This window comes from Sus scrofa, chromosome 10, assembly GCF_054392235.1.
Source record: "Sus scrofa isolate SSC_HxYL_T2T_F1_AM1 chromosome 10, Sscrofa_HxYL_maternal_Yorkshire_Landrace_v2.0, whole genome shotgun sequence".
NCBI lineage: Eukaryota > Metazoa > Chordata > Mammalia > Artiodactyla > Suidae > Sus > Sus scrofa.
Genome location: NC_139392.1, coordinates 40,726,769 through 40,740,000, shown reverse-complemented (window position 1 = coordinate 40,740,000; position 13,232 = coordinate 40,726,769).

Genomic DNA, 13,232 nt, shown 5'->3' with positions numbered 1-13,232 from the left:
GGCACGCGGCAGGGGGTGGGGGGTGGCAGAAGGCCACCCCTCGACCACACGCAACGACACCGGCGGACAGGCGGGGCAAGGAAGCGGCGGCGGGCACGGAGCGGGGCCGCAGCGGGCCCAGGAAAGCGAGACGCACCAGGACGCCGGTCCGGGGGTCGGCAGATGGGGACCAGACAGACGGGAGGTCAGACAGACGAGCGGGAGCGAGGAGGGCGAACGTGGGAGCGGCCGGCATCGAGAGAGATGCCACAAAGGGACGGTGGCGGAGGGGGCGGCCGCAGGCCTCCAACGAGGTGGGGGGGGGCCACGGGGACCATCCCCAAAAACCAGATGCGAGTCGGCTGCCAGGGCACGACACGGGGTCTCACCGCCAGAGGCCTCCAGCACAACGGCGGTCCCGCCGCAACACCCAGGACGCCGACTGGCCTCCCCCTCAACCCCTGGGGGCCCCCCCCTCGCGGGGGCCCCACGACCGCCACCGACGACACCGACGAGCCACAGCCGGCCCCGTGGAAACAAGTCTCCCAAGGCACCTACCGACGACCACCCCCCACACCCCACACGCACCCGCCGTGCCCAACCCTCTTCCCCCACCCCCCCGCGCACAGGGGGACACCCGAGAAGCACATCACCCAGGGACACCCGCCCGGCCACGGCGGCCAGGGGGTGACACCCACACGAGGTGAGGCCATTTCAGGTCCCCGGTTGACACGGGGGCGGGAGGGAGAGAGACATGGCACAGGCAAGGCAGGGCGGTCACCTGTTCGGGGCAGGGGGAGGGCCGGCAGCACCGGGGAAGGGCGGCAATGCACACGGGGCAAGGGCTGTGAGGCAGGGACGCGGGTGCCTGCCCAGGGAGAGGAGAAAGGACCCAGGCACGCCAGGCAAACCAGCACGGGGTCACACCACCACACACACGAGGGCAGTCCCATGACACCTGGGACACCAGGCGGCCTCAGTCGCCCCAGAGCACTCCACGACCCGGCCCCACCACCAGGGCCCCATGTGCAAAGGCTTCCCCCCCCCTGCCACGTGGGGGGGGGGCTCGTCCGCCTCATCTCACCCATCCGTCCATCTTTCCACCCTCATCTCATCCGTCCTTCACCTAGTCCACCCTCCAGGGCCTGACGCCTGGGGGAAACGCTCCTGAGCGAGGCGGCCCGAACCATGCTCGCTCACCACCTCCACACCACCAGCTGCGACCCCAGGCGAGTGCGGGAAGAACCGACAGGCGGCTCGCAGCGGGGGAGGCAGGGGCAGAGGCCGCCGGGGGACGGGGCGCATCCCCCTCCTCCACTTCCCCTTCCAAGGGGAGGGGCACCACGTGCCCACGCAGCACACAGCCCGGCGCTGGATGCCAAAACCCGGCCCGGCCCGGCGTGACCCTCCCCCAACTCGGAGGGGGGAGGTACAGGCCGCATTAGGCAAAAGAGCAGCGCTTGGCCCCCACCGCGGGGGCCAGCGCACCCCTCGCGCGAGGGCGGCTCTTGCCCACACGCTGTGGCAAGTAGCACCGGCAGCTACTGCCTTGCACACTTCAGAGGGGCGGCGGCTGGGGGGTCCAGGTACCCCAAGGCCCCCCTCTCAGATCGCTAGAGAAGGCTTTCTCACCGAGGGCGCGTCGTGCCCCCCACACCATCGTTCGCCCCTTCGGGGACCCACGGGAGTGGGAACACTCCCAAAAAGTGGGAAGTCAGAAGGGGGGGGGTCTGCGGTATGGGTAAAGCACACAGCCCATGTGAGCGTCCACGGTCAGAGCCGGGAGAGCAAGAGTCTGTGCTGCCACCAGGCTTGCCTTTCAGACTTTTCCACGTGGGTGGAGGGGTGCCACGTCCGGAAAGCCAGACGGGGACCCCCCCTTCACATCTCCCGGCCCACCGCGGTCGCTCTCACGACCACATGCAGCCTTCCCGGTCAAGGGAGAAGCATGGGGCGTGCCGCTCAAGGGCCAAGGGCTGCCCTCACTGGCACACAGTGAGGGAGACCCATGACAAGGGGTCCACCTGAGCCCCTCCCGGGGAGGGGACACAAGCTTCCCCTGCCTTACCGTCTCGACCCCCTCCCCTGAGCTTTAGGAAGCTGCTCGTGGGGCACGCCACCACCACAGTGGGGACCCGAGGGGACTCACCGCTGGGAGAGGAAAACGACACCACCGCTCGGCCTCGGGCATCTGACAGGCAACCCGGAGTACTCCAGGGGCACCACAGAGGACCAGGGGAGGCACGCTCACGCACCCGCAGGGATGCGAAGCATGGCAGCGAGGGAGGCCTCCCCCCCACTTTGGGGAGGGACCGCTCGCAAGGCACACGCCAAGGCGGCAAAGCGAGAATGCCTGCTGCGTCCCAAAGGACCCAGGCCCCCCCCCCCCGACTGACACCCGAAGGCAGCAGGGCGGGAGACCAGAGGTCAGGCTGGAGGCCGCACCCCTGCCTTCCCCCACACCACCCGCAGGTGGGGGAGGAGCAGCGAGGGGCCCGCGACAGAATGAGAGGCGCGGCCCAGCTCACCATGAGCGGCCGTCCCTCATCTGGCGCGGCTTAAGCCCAAGCCCAGGAGAGCGCCACATCACCACATCGATCAGTCCTGGCAGAGCCAGGGAAGAGCCCAGAAGAGGGGAGGGAGGGCCAGCAAAGACAATCACCACGGGGGCCTGCTTCAGCTTCACCGGCACCCCCTCCTCCTCCTCCTCCTCCCCTTCCTCTCTCAGGGGAGAGACAGCGGCTGACAACCCCGGGAGGGAGAACGCCTGACACGTGGCACGGAGCCAACAGGGTGGGGTTGTCCCAGCCGAGCCGCCGGGTGCCCGCAGCAGGGAGGCACACAGGGTAGAAGACCCCACAGGGCCACGCGCCCTGCCGCCCTCGGGTCAGCCAGAGACCGGAGGAGACACCGCAGCACGGGCCAGCTGGATGCACAAGTGAGAGCCGGCGCACAGGCCCAGGCGAGCGGCCCCCACGCGGGGTGCAAAGGGCAGGGTCAGGCCTTGGACAGCAGCCGAAAGCCCAAAGCCCCCCACGTGCATCCAGAGGCCCAAGGTCTCCAGCGACAGGCGCTGAAGAGGATCGTGTCAGCATCTACCTGGTGACAGAAAAGGCGTATTTCGGCCGCGAAAAATGTCCATGCCCAGCAGCGGGGCCCACCCACAGGACGTGGGGGTATCCCCGGAACCCCCATCCGGACACTTGTCCCCCAGCCCTGCCCTAGAGTCGCCAGACCCAGCGCTCTCAGAGCCATCTGGTCGACCCGGGGAGCGTGACCGCAAGGAAGGGACAGGGACATGAAGGAGGTGGAGCCGGCCGGCCAGCCGGGGAAGCCCTTCCCGGCTTGCCCACGCGGGCAGGTATCGGTCTGTCCGGAGCTCCAGACGGGGACTTGGCTCCCCCAAAATCCAGGACACACCATCCAGCTCAGGCCGGTCCCCACCTCCCGACCGATCGACCGACCGACAGGGAAACACTCCGAGGGCGGGGGGCGGGAAATGAGAGCGTGGGAAACGAAGTCTTGTCCAACGACCGGGACCCTACATGGGCACGCCTCAGGCCCAGGTGCACCCTTCCCGGCCACACCCGGGAGCAGGGGGCCGGCGGGGTACCGTCCACCGTCTCCGGATCCATCAGGACTTGGAAAAAAAAATGTTTCCACGGAGGCGCCTCCGACGAACGGACCCCGCGAAGGAAGGCGCCGGGGCCCGAGCCACCCTTTCCGCTCCACCCCTCACGTCTTGTGCCGGTCTAGACCTCGTGAGTACGACTCCGCACGGGCCGGCGGTAGCCATCAGTCGGGGGGCAGGCGGGGAGGGGCCCATGCCGGCATGACGACCGGGAAACAAGCGTGCCGGCCACCGAGCCTGTCGCGCCCTCCAACGCCCTCAGCGCACAACCCGGGCCGCTCCTCACTTCGGGGATGAGAGGCTGGAGGGACCGCAGGCGGGAGTCATTCACGCTCCAAAGGGCGACCCGGGACAAGGCCAGGCCACCCGAGCACAGGCAGTCCCGGGCGCCGCACACCCTCTCCCCTCGCTAGGGAGGCGGCCCGGCCCAGGCCTGGTCGGTCCCCGGGGCCGGAGCGGCAAGAGCGGATGCTGGTCGACCCGGCCAGGCGGCCCCAGAGCCTGCCTGGGGAGCGCGGTGACAGTCACTCCCTCACAGGCCTGCAGGCCCAATCTCCGGTGAGAGAGGGACACTCCCAGGCCTCTGAGCCACCGGAGCTGTCGCCGCCAGTGTCGCCAGCCTCCCGGAACTCTGACTCAGGCCGGATGGCTGAGTCACATCCCTCGCGAAGGTCCCCAAAGCTGCAGAGGGAAGGGACGATATAAAAGCGGACACTAGATGGCACGCGACAACCGCCACCAACGTCACCGGGACAGATCCGGAAGGCCGGCCGGCCGGCGGCGACACAACGACACAGCGCCGGCCACCCAAATGCCCGAGCTCTTCCCGGGGCCGAGGCGCCAGGCGTCCTGCACGACCGCGAAGCTTGCCTCGCGGAGCTGCCTCCTGGCAAGGCACTGCGTGGCGTGATGGCAGCAGATGGAAAGAGGGGGGCGGCGGCGGCGGCGGCGGCGGCGGCGGCGGCGGCGGCGGCGGGGAAGGAGCTGGGAAGAGGTTCTCGCTGTTGCCTAGAAGGAGCCGCGCTCGCTCCCCCAAGCATGTCCCTTCCTGGGCTTGGGAATTCCAGAGAGAAGCCGGCGCGGTGAGGGTGGCACTAGCGAGAGAGATCTCAGGTTCCCCTCCACCTTCTCTTCTCTCCCCCACCCCCACCCCACCTCCCTGCACGGAGCTGGAGGAGGGAGGGAGAGAGGGAGGGTGGGAGGGTAGGCGGGGACTGGCAAAAACGAAACCGGGCAAGCTCTCGGAGAACGACAACGCAGGAGTCGGTTTACCTGCCACCCTTACCGACGGAGACGGTCTGTCAAAAGCAGACAAGCAAAGCCCAGAAGCTTAGGAAGGGAGAGAAGGATACAGTCGATCCTAGGAAAGTGGAAATGAAAATCTCTCTCTGCATAGACTGAGACAAAGTCCAAAGAGAACAAATGGCTGCCTGGGGCAAATGCTCTGGTGGTCAGGTCATAGAAACATGGATTTCAGCATGACTGACCAACCACAATGGAGGGAAAGTACAACGCAACACTATGAGTGTGTGTGTGTGTTGGGGGGGGGGGGTGAACTGAAATCTCATCCAAAACAAAACAAAACAAAACAAAAAAAGGAAAACAACCCCCCCCCAAAAAAAACCCAAAAAACAACAACAGAAGAAGAAGAAGAAGAAGGAAGCCCACGACCAACAGGGTCAAGGCTCCTGCTTTCTCAACGCGGTGGCTCTGGTTGCCCCTGTGTGGTGCAGGTTCCATCTCTGCCTCAGGAAAAACTTCCACTTGCTGCCCGTGGGTGTGGCCAAAAAGTAAAACATAAAGCTGAAACGGGAGGGAGAGGGGGTGGAGAAAACCCGAAACAAACAATAAACTTTGCAAGTCTCAGGATTGCCATCCTGGGGTAGTGGAAACAAATCCGACCAGGAACCATGAGGTTGCAGGTTTGATCCCTGGCTCACTTGTTGGGTTAAGGATCTGGCATTGCCGTGAGCTGTGGTGTCCGTCACAGACGCGGCTCGGATCCCGCGTGGCTGTGCCTGTGGTGTAGGCCGGCAGGTAAGGCTCCGAATTGACCCCTAGCCTGGGAACCTCCATGTGCTGCGGGTGTGGCTCCCCCCCAAAAAAAACCAGAAAGAGAGAGAGAGAGAGAGAGAGAGAGAGAAAGAAAGAAAGAAAGAAAGAAAGAAAGAAAGAAAGAAAGAAAGAAAGAAAGAAAGAAAGAGAAAGAAAGAAAGGAAGGAAAGAGAAAGATAGAGAGAGAGAAAGAAAGAAAGAAAGAAAGAAAGAAAGAAAGAAAGAAAGAAAGAAAGAAAGAAAGAAAGAAAGAAAAAGAAAGGAGAAAGAAAGGAAGAAAGGAAGGAAGGAAAGAGAAAGAAAGAAAGAAAAGAAAAAGAAAGAGAGAGAGAGAAAAGAAAGAAAGGAAGAAAGGAAGGAAGGAAAGAAAAAGAAGGAAAAAGAAATCCATCTTGGAGTTCCCGCTGTGCCTAGGTCACAGCTGAGCCTCAAGTTCGATCCCTGGCACAGGAAAGGCAGTGCAGCAGGAAAAAAAAAAAAAAAAAAAAAAAAGAACAACTCCATCTTGCTGGTTGGGCAGGGGAGATGCAATTGCCGGATGACATTCCACAACTCTGCCAAACTGGCAAAACCACGACGCACTTAGTACAGGAGTCATTGAAGACATGGATGTGAAAGCATCTTCTTGCTATCGATTCATTTCCCACAATCCCAGGAAGAGCCATTGGAACAGGGCTCCCATTCCTGGCACGATATCTTTTCTAGGTGTGGGTGGATGCATCTTTTCTCATGGTTGTTTTCCTTTTGACCAAACTTAACTTCAGCCTCCACCATGTCATCTTTTGGGCTCTCAAGCCTGCCATGAGAATATGGTCACCAAAGTCCTCGCCCAGAGGCACCTTTGCCCAGCACCAGTGCCGCCGTCTCCCCCCACCTCCTCCTCCTCCTCCTCCTCCTCCAACCCCCGCCAAGCACCCCACCCCCCACCCCGCTTTGTATTGTTCAGCTGTCTTGCACTGGTCTCTCACACGGTGGCGGTGTGGTCCTACGCATGTCTCCCAACCACATTCAAGTGGACTTCCGGGATCATCATTTTCTGTTTCCTAACTGCACTTTCGTCGTTCTTAGGAGGTTTGCTTCCCTCCCCGCCTCCCCCCCACCCCCCGCGCGCGCGCGCGCGCCCACGCTTGGTGTTGAATCGGAGCTGCATCTGCTAGCCTGAGCCACAGCCACAGCAACGGCGGGATCCGAGCCACATCTGAGACCTTATGCCACAGCTCGCGGAAAAATGCCAGATCCTTAAACCCCTGAGCGAGGCCAGGGATCAAACCTGCCACCTCGTGATTCCTAGTCCGATTCGTTTCTGCCCCGCCATGACAGGAATTCCTTCCTGTGTTCTTTTGGGTCATGGTTGTTTCCAGCTCCACAGAATTCCTCCCCGTGCTCATGTGACATCTGGGATGTGGCGGGGGGCGGGCCGCAAGGTTTTGTTCCCCTACAGTCATGCCTTGAAAAAAGTCTTGTACAACGTTTCACAGTCCAGATCCAGAAGCTGAATCCGCAGCCGGTTCCATCTCATGAAACCGATCTCCCAGCCCAGGAAAACCAAAGGTCGTGGTTGGAGCCCGTGATAAACCCCAGGTCTGAGTCCCGAGCACTGCTGCTCAGGGAAGATTTCGAGGTGTCAGGGTCCAAGGATCCTCCTGGGCACTTGGAAATGTCTCCGATGTGTGCAGGCAGGCATGAGGATGAGAAGGGGCTAAAGAGGGGCAGAGGGTGGTGATCTCTTGTCGGTGGATGTCAAGGGTTGGCGCTTCCTTTTGTGGATCTCCCGGAAAAGTCAAATGTGGGAGAAAAACTGGACCCGTGAGTTCGAGGAGAGGGATGGCCAGAGAAAACCAGAAGAATTCCATCTGCCGACCATTGGGTAGGTAGGAGGGCAAAAACCGAAACCTCAAGCATGAGATGAACAGAACCACATGCTTCTAGCCATCCATAAACCCCGTAAGATAAGATCGTTTCTGCTGAGATACCCTCTCCCTCCCCCCACCCACCCAGGGCGAAGGATCCCTGGGTGGTGGCAGAGGGGTGGGCATGGAACTTCCACAGGCCCTGGGGACACACCCCACCCCACCCCCAAGAAACCCCTAGAAGCTTGGAATTCTGATGTCTGTGGTGTGATGACCATAAACACTGGCTTTTGTGCCATGTCTGCTAGAAGATATGGTTTCCATGACAAATAAAGTGATTTTTAGCAAGTTTTTCTCCACTTGAGATGTATTGAAAATACGTCTTCATTCAGGGGGAGGTAGGTGTAGGTGACAGACGTGGCCACTCAGCTCAGATCGGGTGATCTGGCAGGGCATAGCTCTGGCTGAGGTGCAGGCCAGCAGCTACAGCTCCGATTCTTCAACCCCTAGCCCAGGGAACTTCCATATCCCGAGGGTGCACTCCTAAAAAACAAAAAACAAAATGAACAACACACAAAGAGGGAGCATCTCATCGATGGCAGACCAAATTCCAATGTATATGTATATGTGTACATAGGTATGTACGTATGGATGTGTGTGTGTATGTGTATATTATCGAGAGAGAGAGAGAGAGAGAGAGAGAGAGAGAGAGGATTTTTTAGAGCCATAACTGTGGCATACGGAAGTTCCCAAACCAGGGGTCGAACCGGCATACATGGATACTAGTCGGGTTTGTTACCACTGAGCCACAACAGGAACTCCCCACATTCCAATATTTAATGAGAAAATACATTTTTGATGCTTTAGGCAACCCTGCAAACACCCTTATTTAAGTGACTGGACTTAACAAAAAGGAATCCCTAGCACCTAGTAACAGAGCAAAGATAAAGAAGCACAAGGCAGGAATTCCCGTTGTGGCTCGGTGGAAACGAACCCGACTAGCATTGACCCCTAACCTGGGAACCTACAAAATGGCACATGTGAAGCCCTAAAAGAAGACTACACACACACACACACACACACACACACACACACACACACACACACACACACACACACACACACACGGCACAGACAGATGCGAAAGGAAAAGAAAAGGAAGGAAAAAAGAAAAGGGAAGAAAGAGAGAAATGAACAGGCAGAACAAGCCATTGTGAATGATCTCTAGGGACAGGTATTTTTCTCCAAGCATAATTTTATTTTTCCCCAAGTGATACCAGACCTCTCTCTCTCTCTCTCTCACACACACACACACACACACACACACACACACACACACTCTCCCTCTCTCTCTCTCTTTGAAAAAATTTATGTATTTAGTGGAGTTCCCATTGTGACTCAGCAGGTAGGAATCTGAGTAGCATCCATGAGAGTGCTGGTTTGATCCCTGGCCTCGCTCAGTGGGTGAAAGATCTGGCATTGCCCTGAACTGTGGTGTAGGTTGCAGACACAGATCGGACCTGGTGTTGCTGTGTCTGTGGTGTAGGCCAGTGGCTCAAGCTCTGATTCCCTAGCCTGGGAACCTCCGTGTGCCGTGAGTGCCACCCGAAGAAAGCAAGGGGAAAAAAAAAAAAAAAAGAAACATAAAAACCTGGATTGGGGAGATCCCATTGTGGCTCATTGGTAACAAAGCTGAGGAGCACCCACGAGGATGCAGATTCGATCCTGGGGTGGGGGGGGGGGGTGCTGGTGCTGGTGGTGCTGAGGTGTGTGCGTGTGGGGTGATAAATAGGTTACCTCTGGCTTCTGGGGGGTGAGAGTCAGCATGCTTTTCCTGCACCTGCTGCTCCTGGGCAATTATTTAGTTTTGGTTTCTTGTTCCTTTGTTTTTGTGGTCCTGCATTGTGGTGAGTACTGGTGTAAGTGGCAGGTTCCTATTTGATCCGACATTTCTTTGGCTCTGGTGTCGGTTGACAGCCATGGTCATGACTGGTGGTGGTTGTTAAGTCTCCAGGAGTTCCACGCAACATTCTGATTGTCTTTCTTCCTTGGGCTTTGGCTGCAGCCTCCCCCCCCCCCCTCCCCCCATCATATGGAGGTTCCCGGGCTAGGGGCCGAATCAGACCTACAACTGCTGGGGTGTATGCCACAGTCACAAGCACCATCAGATCCAAGCTGCGTCTGCAACCTACACCGCAGCGCAAGGTGATGCCACCAGATCCTAAACCCACTGTGGAAGGCCTGGGATCGAACCTGCAACCTCATGGTTCCTGGTTGGATTCCTTTCCACTATTCCACGACGGGAACTCCTGGGCTTTGGCTTTTGACAGGTGGAGGGACACAGCTTTCTGAAACGGTGGGGCCAGGGCAAGGCATAGAAACATAAGATGGATGTGAGCCTGCGCCTATTCTTTTCTCGTGTGCTGGGAAGATAAGGTGGCTCTTGCCAGCTGGGATTTCATTTCCCCACAAACGATCAGGCTCTTAAGGTATCAGGCAGGGAAGAGGGAGAGTCAGAGTTCCCATTGTGGCTCAGTGGTTAATGAATCTGACTAGGAACCATGAGGTTGCAGGTTCCATCCCTGGCCTTGCTCAGTGGGTTAAGGATCCAGCATTGCCGTGAGCTGTGGTGCAGGTTGCAGACGTGGCTCAGATCCCGCGTTGCTGTGGGTCTGGTGCAGGCCAGCGGCTACAGCTCCGATTGGACCCCTGGCAGGGGAACTTCCATATGCCGCAGGAGCGGCCCTAGAAAAGGCAAAAAGCCGAAGGAAGGGGGGGGGGGGGGGACAGAAGAAGAGTGAGAATCAGGGTCGGAAGAACATGGGGAAATCGGTGCTAGGTGCCTGGGTGTGTGAGTTCACACGGAATGCTAGCCCAGACCCCTGGCCAGCCACATTTGGGGTATCTATCAACTTGACTCTCCACTCTCCAGCTCACCTGGGTGGTGCTGCCCTGCCCTGCCCTGCTCATGTAAGACCTGGCTCCTCCAGGGATGGCTTTGCACCAGAGGGAGACGGGGCAAAGTCACTGAGCTTAAGGTAATTTCTCCAAGAGAGACTCTGGGAGAAGGAGACCAGCTGGATTTCTGTGTGTTCATTTTTCTTCCTGTCTGCTTGTTTGGTGCAGGCCAGTCCATGTGCCGAGACATTCAGAAACTCTGTACTAGCTGAGACTCAGACCTTGTTCCGAAATAAGCAAAGGGACTTTGAGCTGGGATCACTCCCTGACAAGTAGCTAGCAAAGAAGTTTCCCTTAGCTCTCAGGCCCCATCCCTGCCCTCAGGCGGGTGGGTGTGGGGAGGGGGTGGGGGGGGAGGGGAGGGGCTCGTTCAGGCAGGCAGGCAAGCAGGCAGGCAGGCAGGCAGGCAGGCAGGCAGGCAGGCATGCAGGCAGGCGCTGGTTCATTAGTCCCGCACCCCCCCACTCCCGGCCCCAGCTGCCCGCCCCACCCCCCACCCCCGGCCGCCATCCCTGCTGCGCCGCCTCTCGCTTCCCAAATCGCCTGGACTCACGCCCGGGAAGGGGGGGAGGGGAGATCAGGAAGATCCAGGCCTCAGGGCCTGGGTTCAATCACTTCATTCAAATGCAGAAACTCTCCAGTCAAGTCAGAGGTGGTGACTTTTCCTGGAGCTTCTCTTTAGGGAAAGTGTTTTTTTTCCCCCCTTTCCCCAATTTCCCTACCCTCAGGCTGCCCCTCGCAGACTGCATGGAGGGGGGTGGGGGAGGATGTGTGCACGAAACTCGCCTCGTGTCAGGCCAAAGGAGCCCCCGCCATTTCCCAACCCGGGAAACCCCGCAAAACTTCTGGAGCATGTTGGCCTTGGTGTGGGAATGGACATCTTCACTTGCCATCTTCCTTTGCACGAGGAGGAGATTTTCATCTCCTGCTGTCTGGGGGCCAGAAAGGAGGGCCAGAGTGTCCCTTTTGTGTGGGCCGGTCCTTAAGTCATTTTACCTCACAGGAATCACCCACATAGGGCATGGAGACACGTTTGGGGTCCGCCTCCTCCGAGACGTCCCGGGAAACTTCACGTGTGAAAAACTGTGCTGGGGAGGTCCCATCGTGGTGCAGAAGTGGAAATAAATGCAACTAGGAACCATGAGGTGGCAGGTTCCATGCTCAGCCTCGCTCACTGGGTTACGAATCCCACGTTGCCATGAGCTGTGGGTAGAGGAGAGTGAGAAGGAGAGGGAGGGAGAGGGAGGGAGAGATCCTCCATTTCATGGAACTGGTTTCCTTGTTTTGAGATGACGTCGCTTTGGTGAAACAGTTGTCAGATGGCCTCTCAAAAGGCGGTGATGTGGATGGGCTCCCCGAACCAGGCCCACAGAAACCAAAGGAACGAAGGGGTTAATCCTTGGAGCCAGAGTTCCCTCCTCTGAAACTGAAACCAAGCTCAAGCCCCGGAGTGCTGGTGTGTTGGAGCCAGAGACATTGTTACAGCTAAAAGCTACTTTGAAATAGTCTCCGTTAGGTTATGGCTTGCCTTGGCCCACGAACTTATGACTAATGACTACTGTCGAGTCAGAGTTGTAGTGAACCTGGTGTTTTCTCTACCCTTGAAACACTCCCTAAGGATTGCGACCCCCCCCCACCCCCCGCCCCACGCCCGCCCCGTGGATGAGCAATCTTCACTCCAGAGAGAAGGTCAAAATGCCATAACCCCAAAGACACTGGAAACATTCCATGGACCACCTGACTCCAGCCTTGATGACTTTGAAATGGTCTATCCTAATCTCCTATCCAGGGAGAAGAATGCAAGCACCCTGATGCTTCTAGACAGCTCCGCCACCCCCATGCCTACCATTAAGCTAAACCTATAGAACCCCTTGCTATCCCCTCTCAAGGGAGGACACAGTTTTGAGGTCCTTAGCCTGCTGTGGCCTCCTTAGCCTGGCAAAGCAATAAAGCTGTTCTTTATGCTTCACCCCAAAACTCTGTCTCTGAGACTTAATTGGAGCTGGAGTACCAAGGCCGGTTTGGGCTGCCAACCTTTCCTGGAACTTTCAAACTGTTACATATGAAGAACGGAGCCGGTGACTCTGTGTGTGTGTGCGTGTGCGTGTGAGAGAGACACAGAGAGACAGACAGAGACAGTGAGTGAGACAGAGGGAAGAGAGAGGGAGAGGGGAAAGTCCCTTCAGTCTTTTGTTTTGTCGGTTTGTTTGTTTGTTTGTTTGTTTTGTCTTTTTGCCATTTCTTGGGCCGCTCCCATGGCATATGGAGGTTCCCAGGCTAGGGGTCGAATCGGAGCCATAGCTGCCAGCCTACGCCAGAGCCACAGCAACGTGGGATCCGAGCCGTGTCTGCGACCGACACCACAGCTCACGGCAACGCTGGATCCTTAACCCACTGAGTGAGGGCAGGGATCGAACCCGCAACCTCACGGTTCCTAGTCGGATTCGTTAACCACGGAGCCATGACGGGAACGCCCCTTCAGTCTTTTGAAAGGCCCCTCTGAGAATGCCGTCAGGTGTTGGGGCCAACTTTCCGAGGGGCTCTTAGAGAAATGAACACAGGGTGATGGTTTCACTCTCAGAGACACTCTCAGAGACCATTTCTCTGATGTGTTCATCGAGGGACTCCACTAGCTTCCGTTTTCAGGGCCTCGGGACAAGCGATACGTGTTCTCATCCACAAGGATGCCAGGTCCAAAGGGTGGGAGAAAATGGGAAACGCTCATGAAGAGAGTTGTAGCCAGAGATGGAAGGCAACTG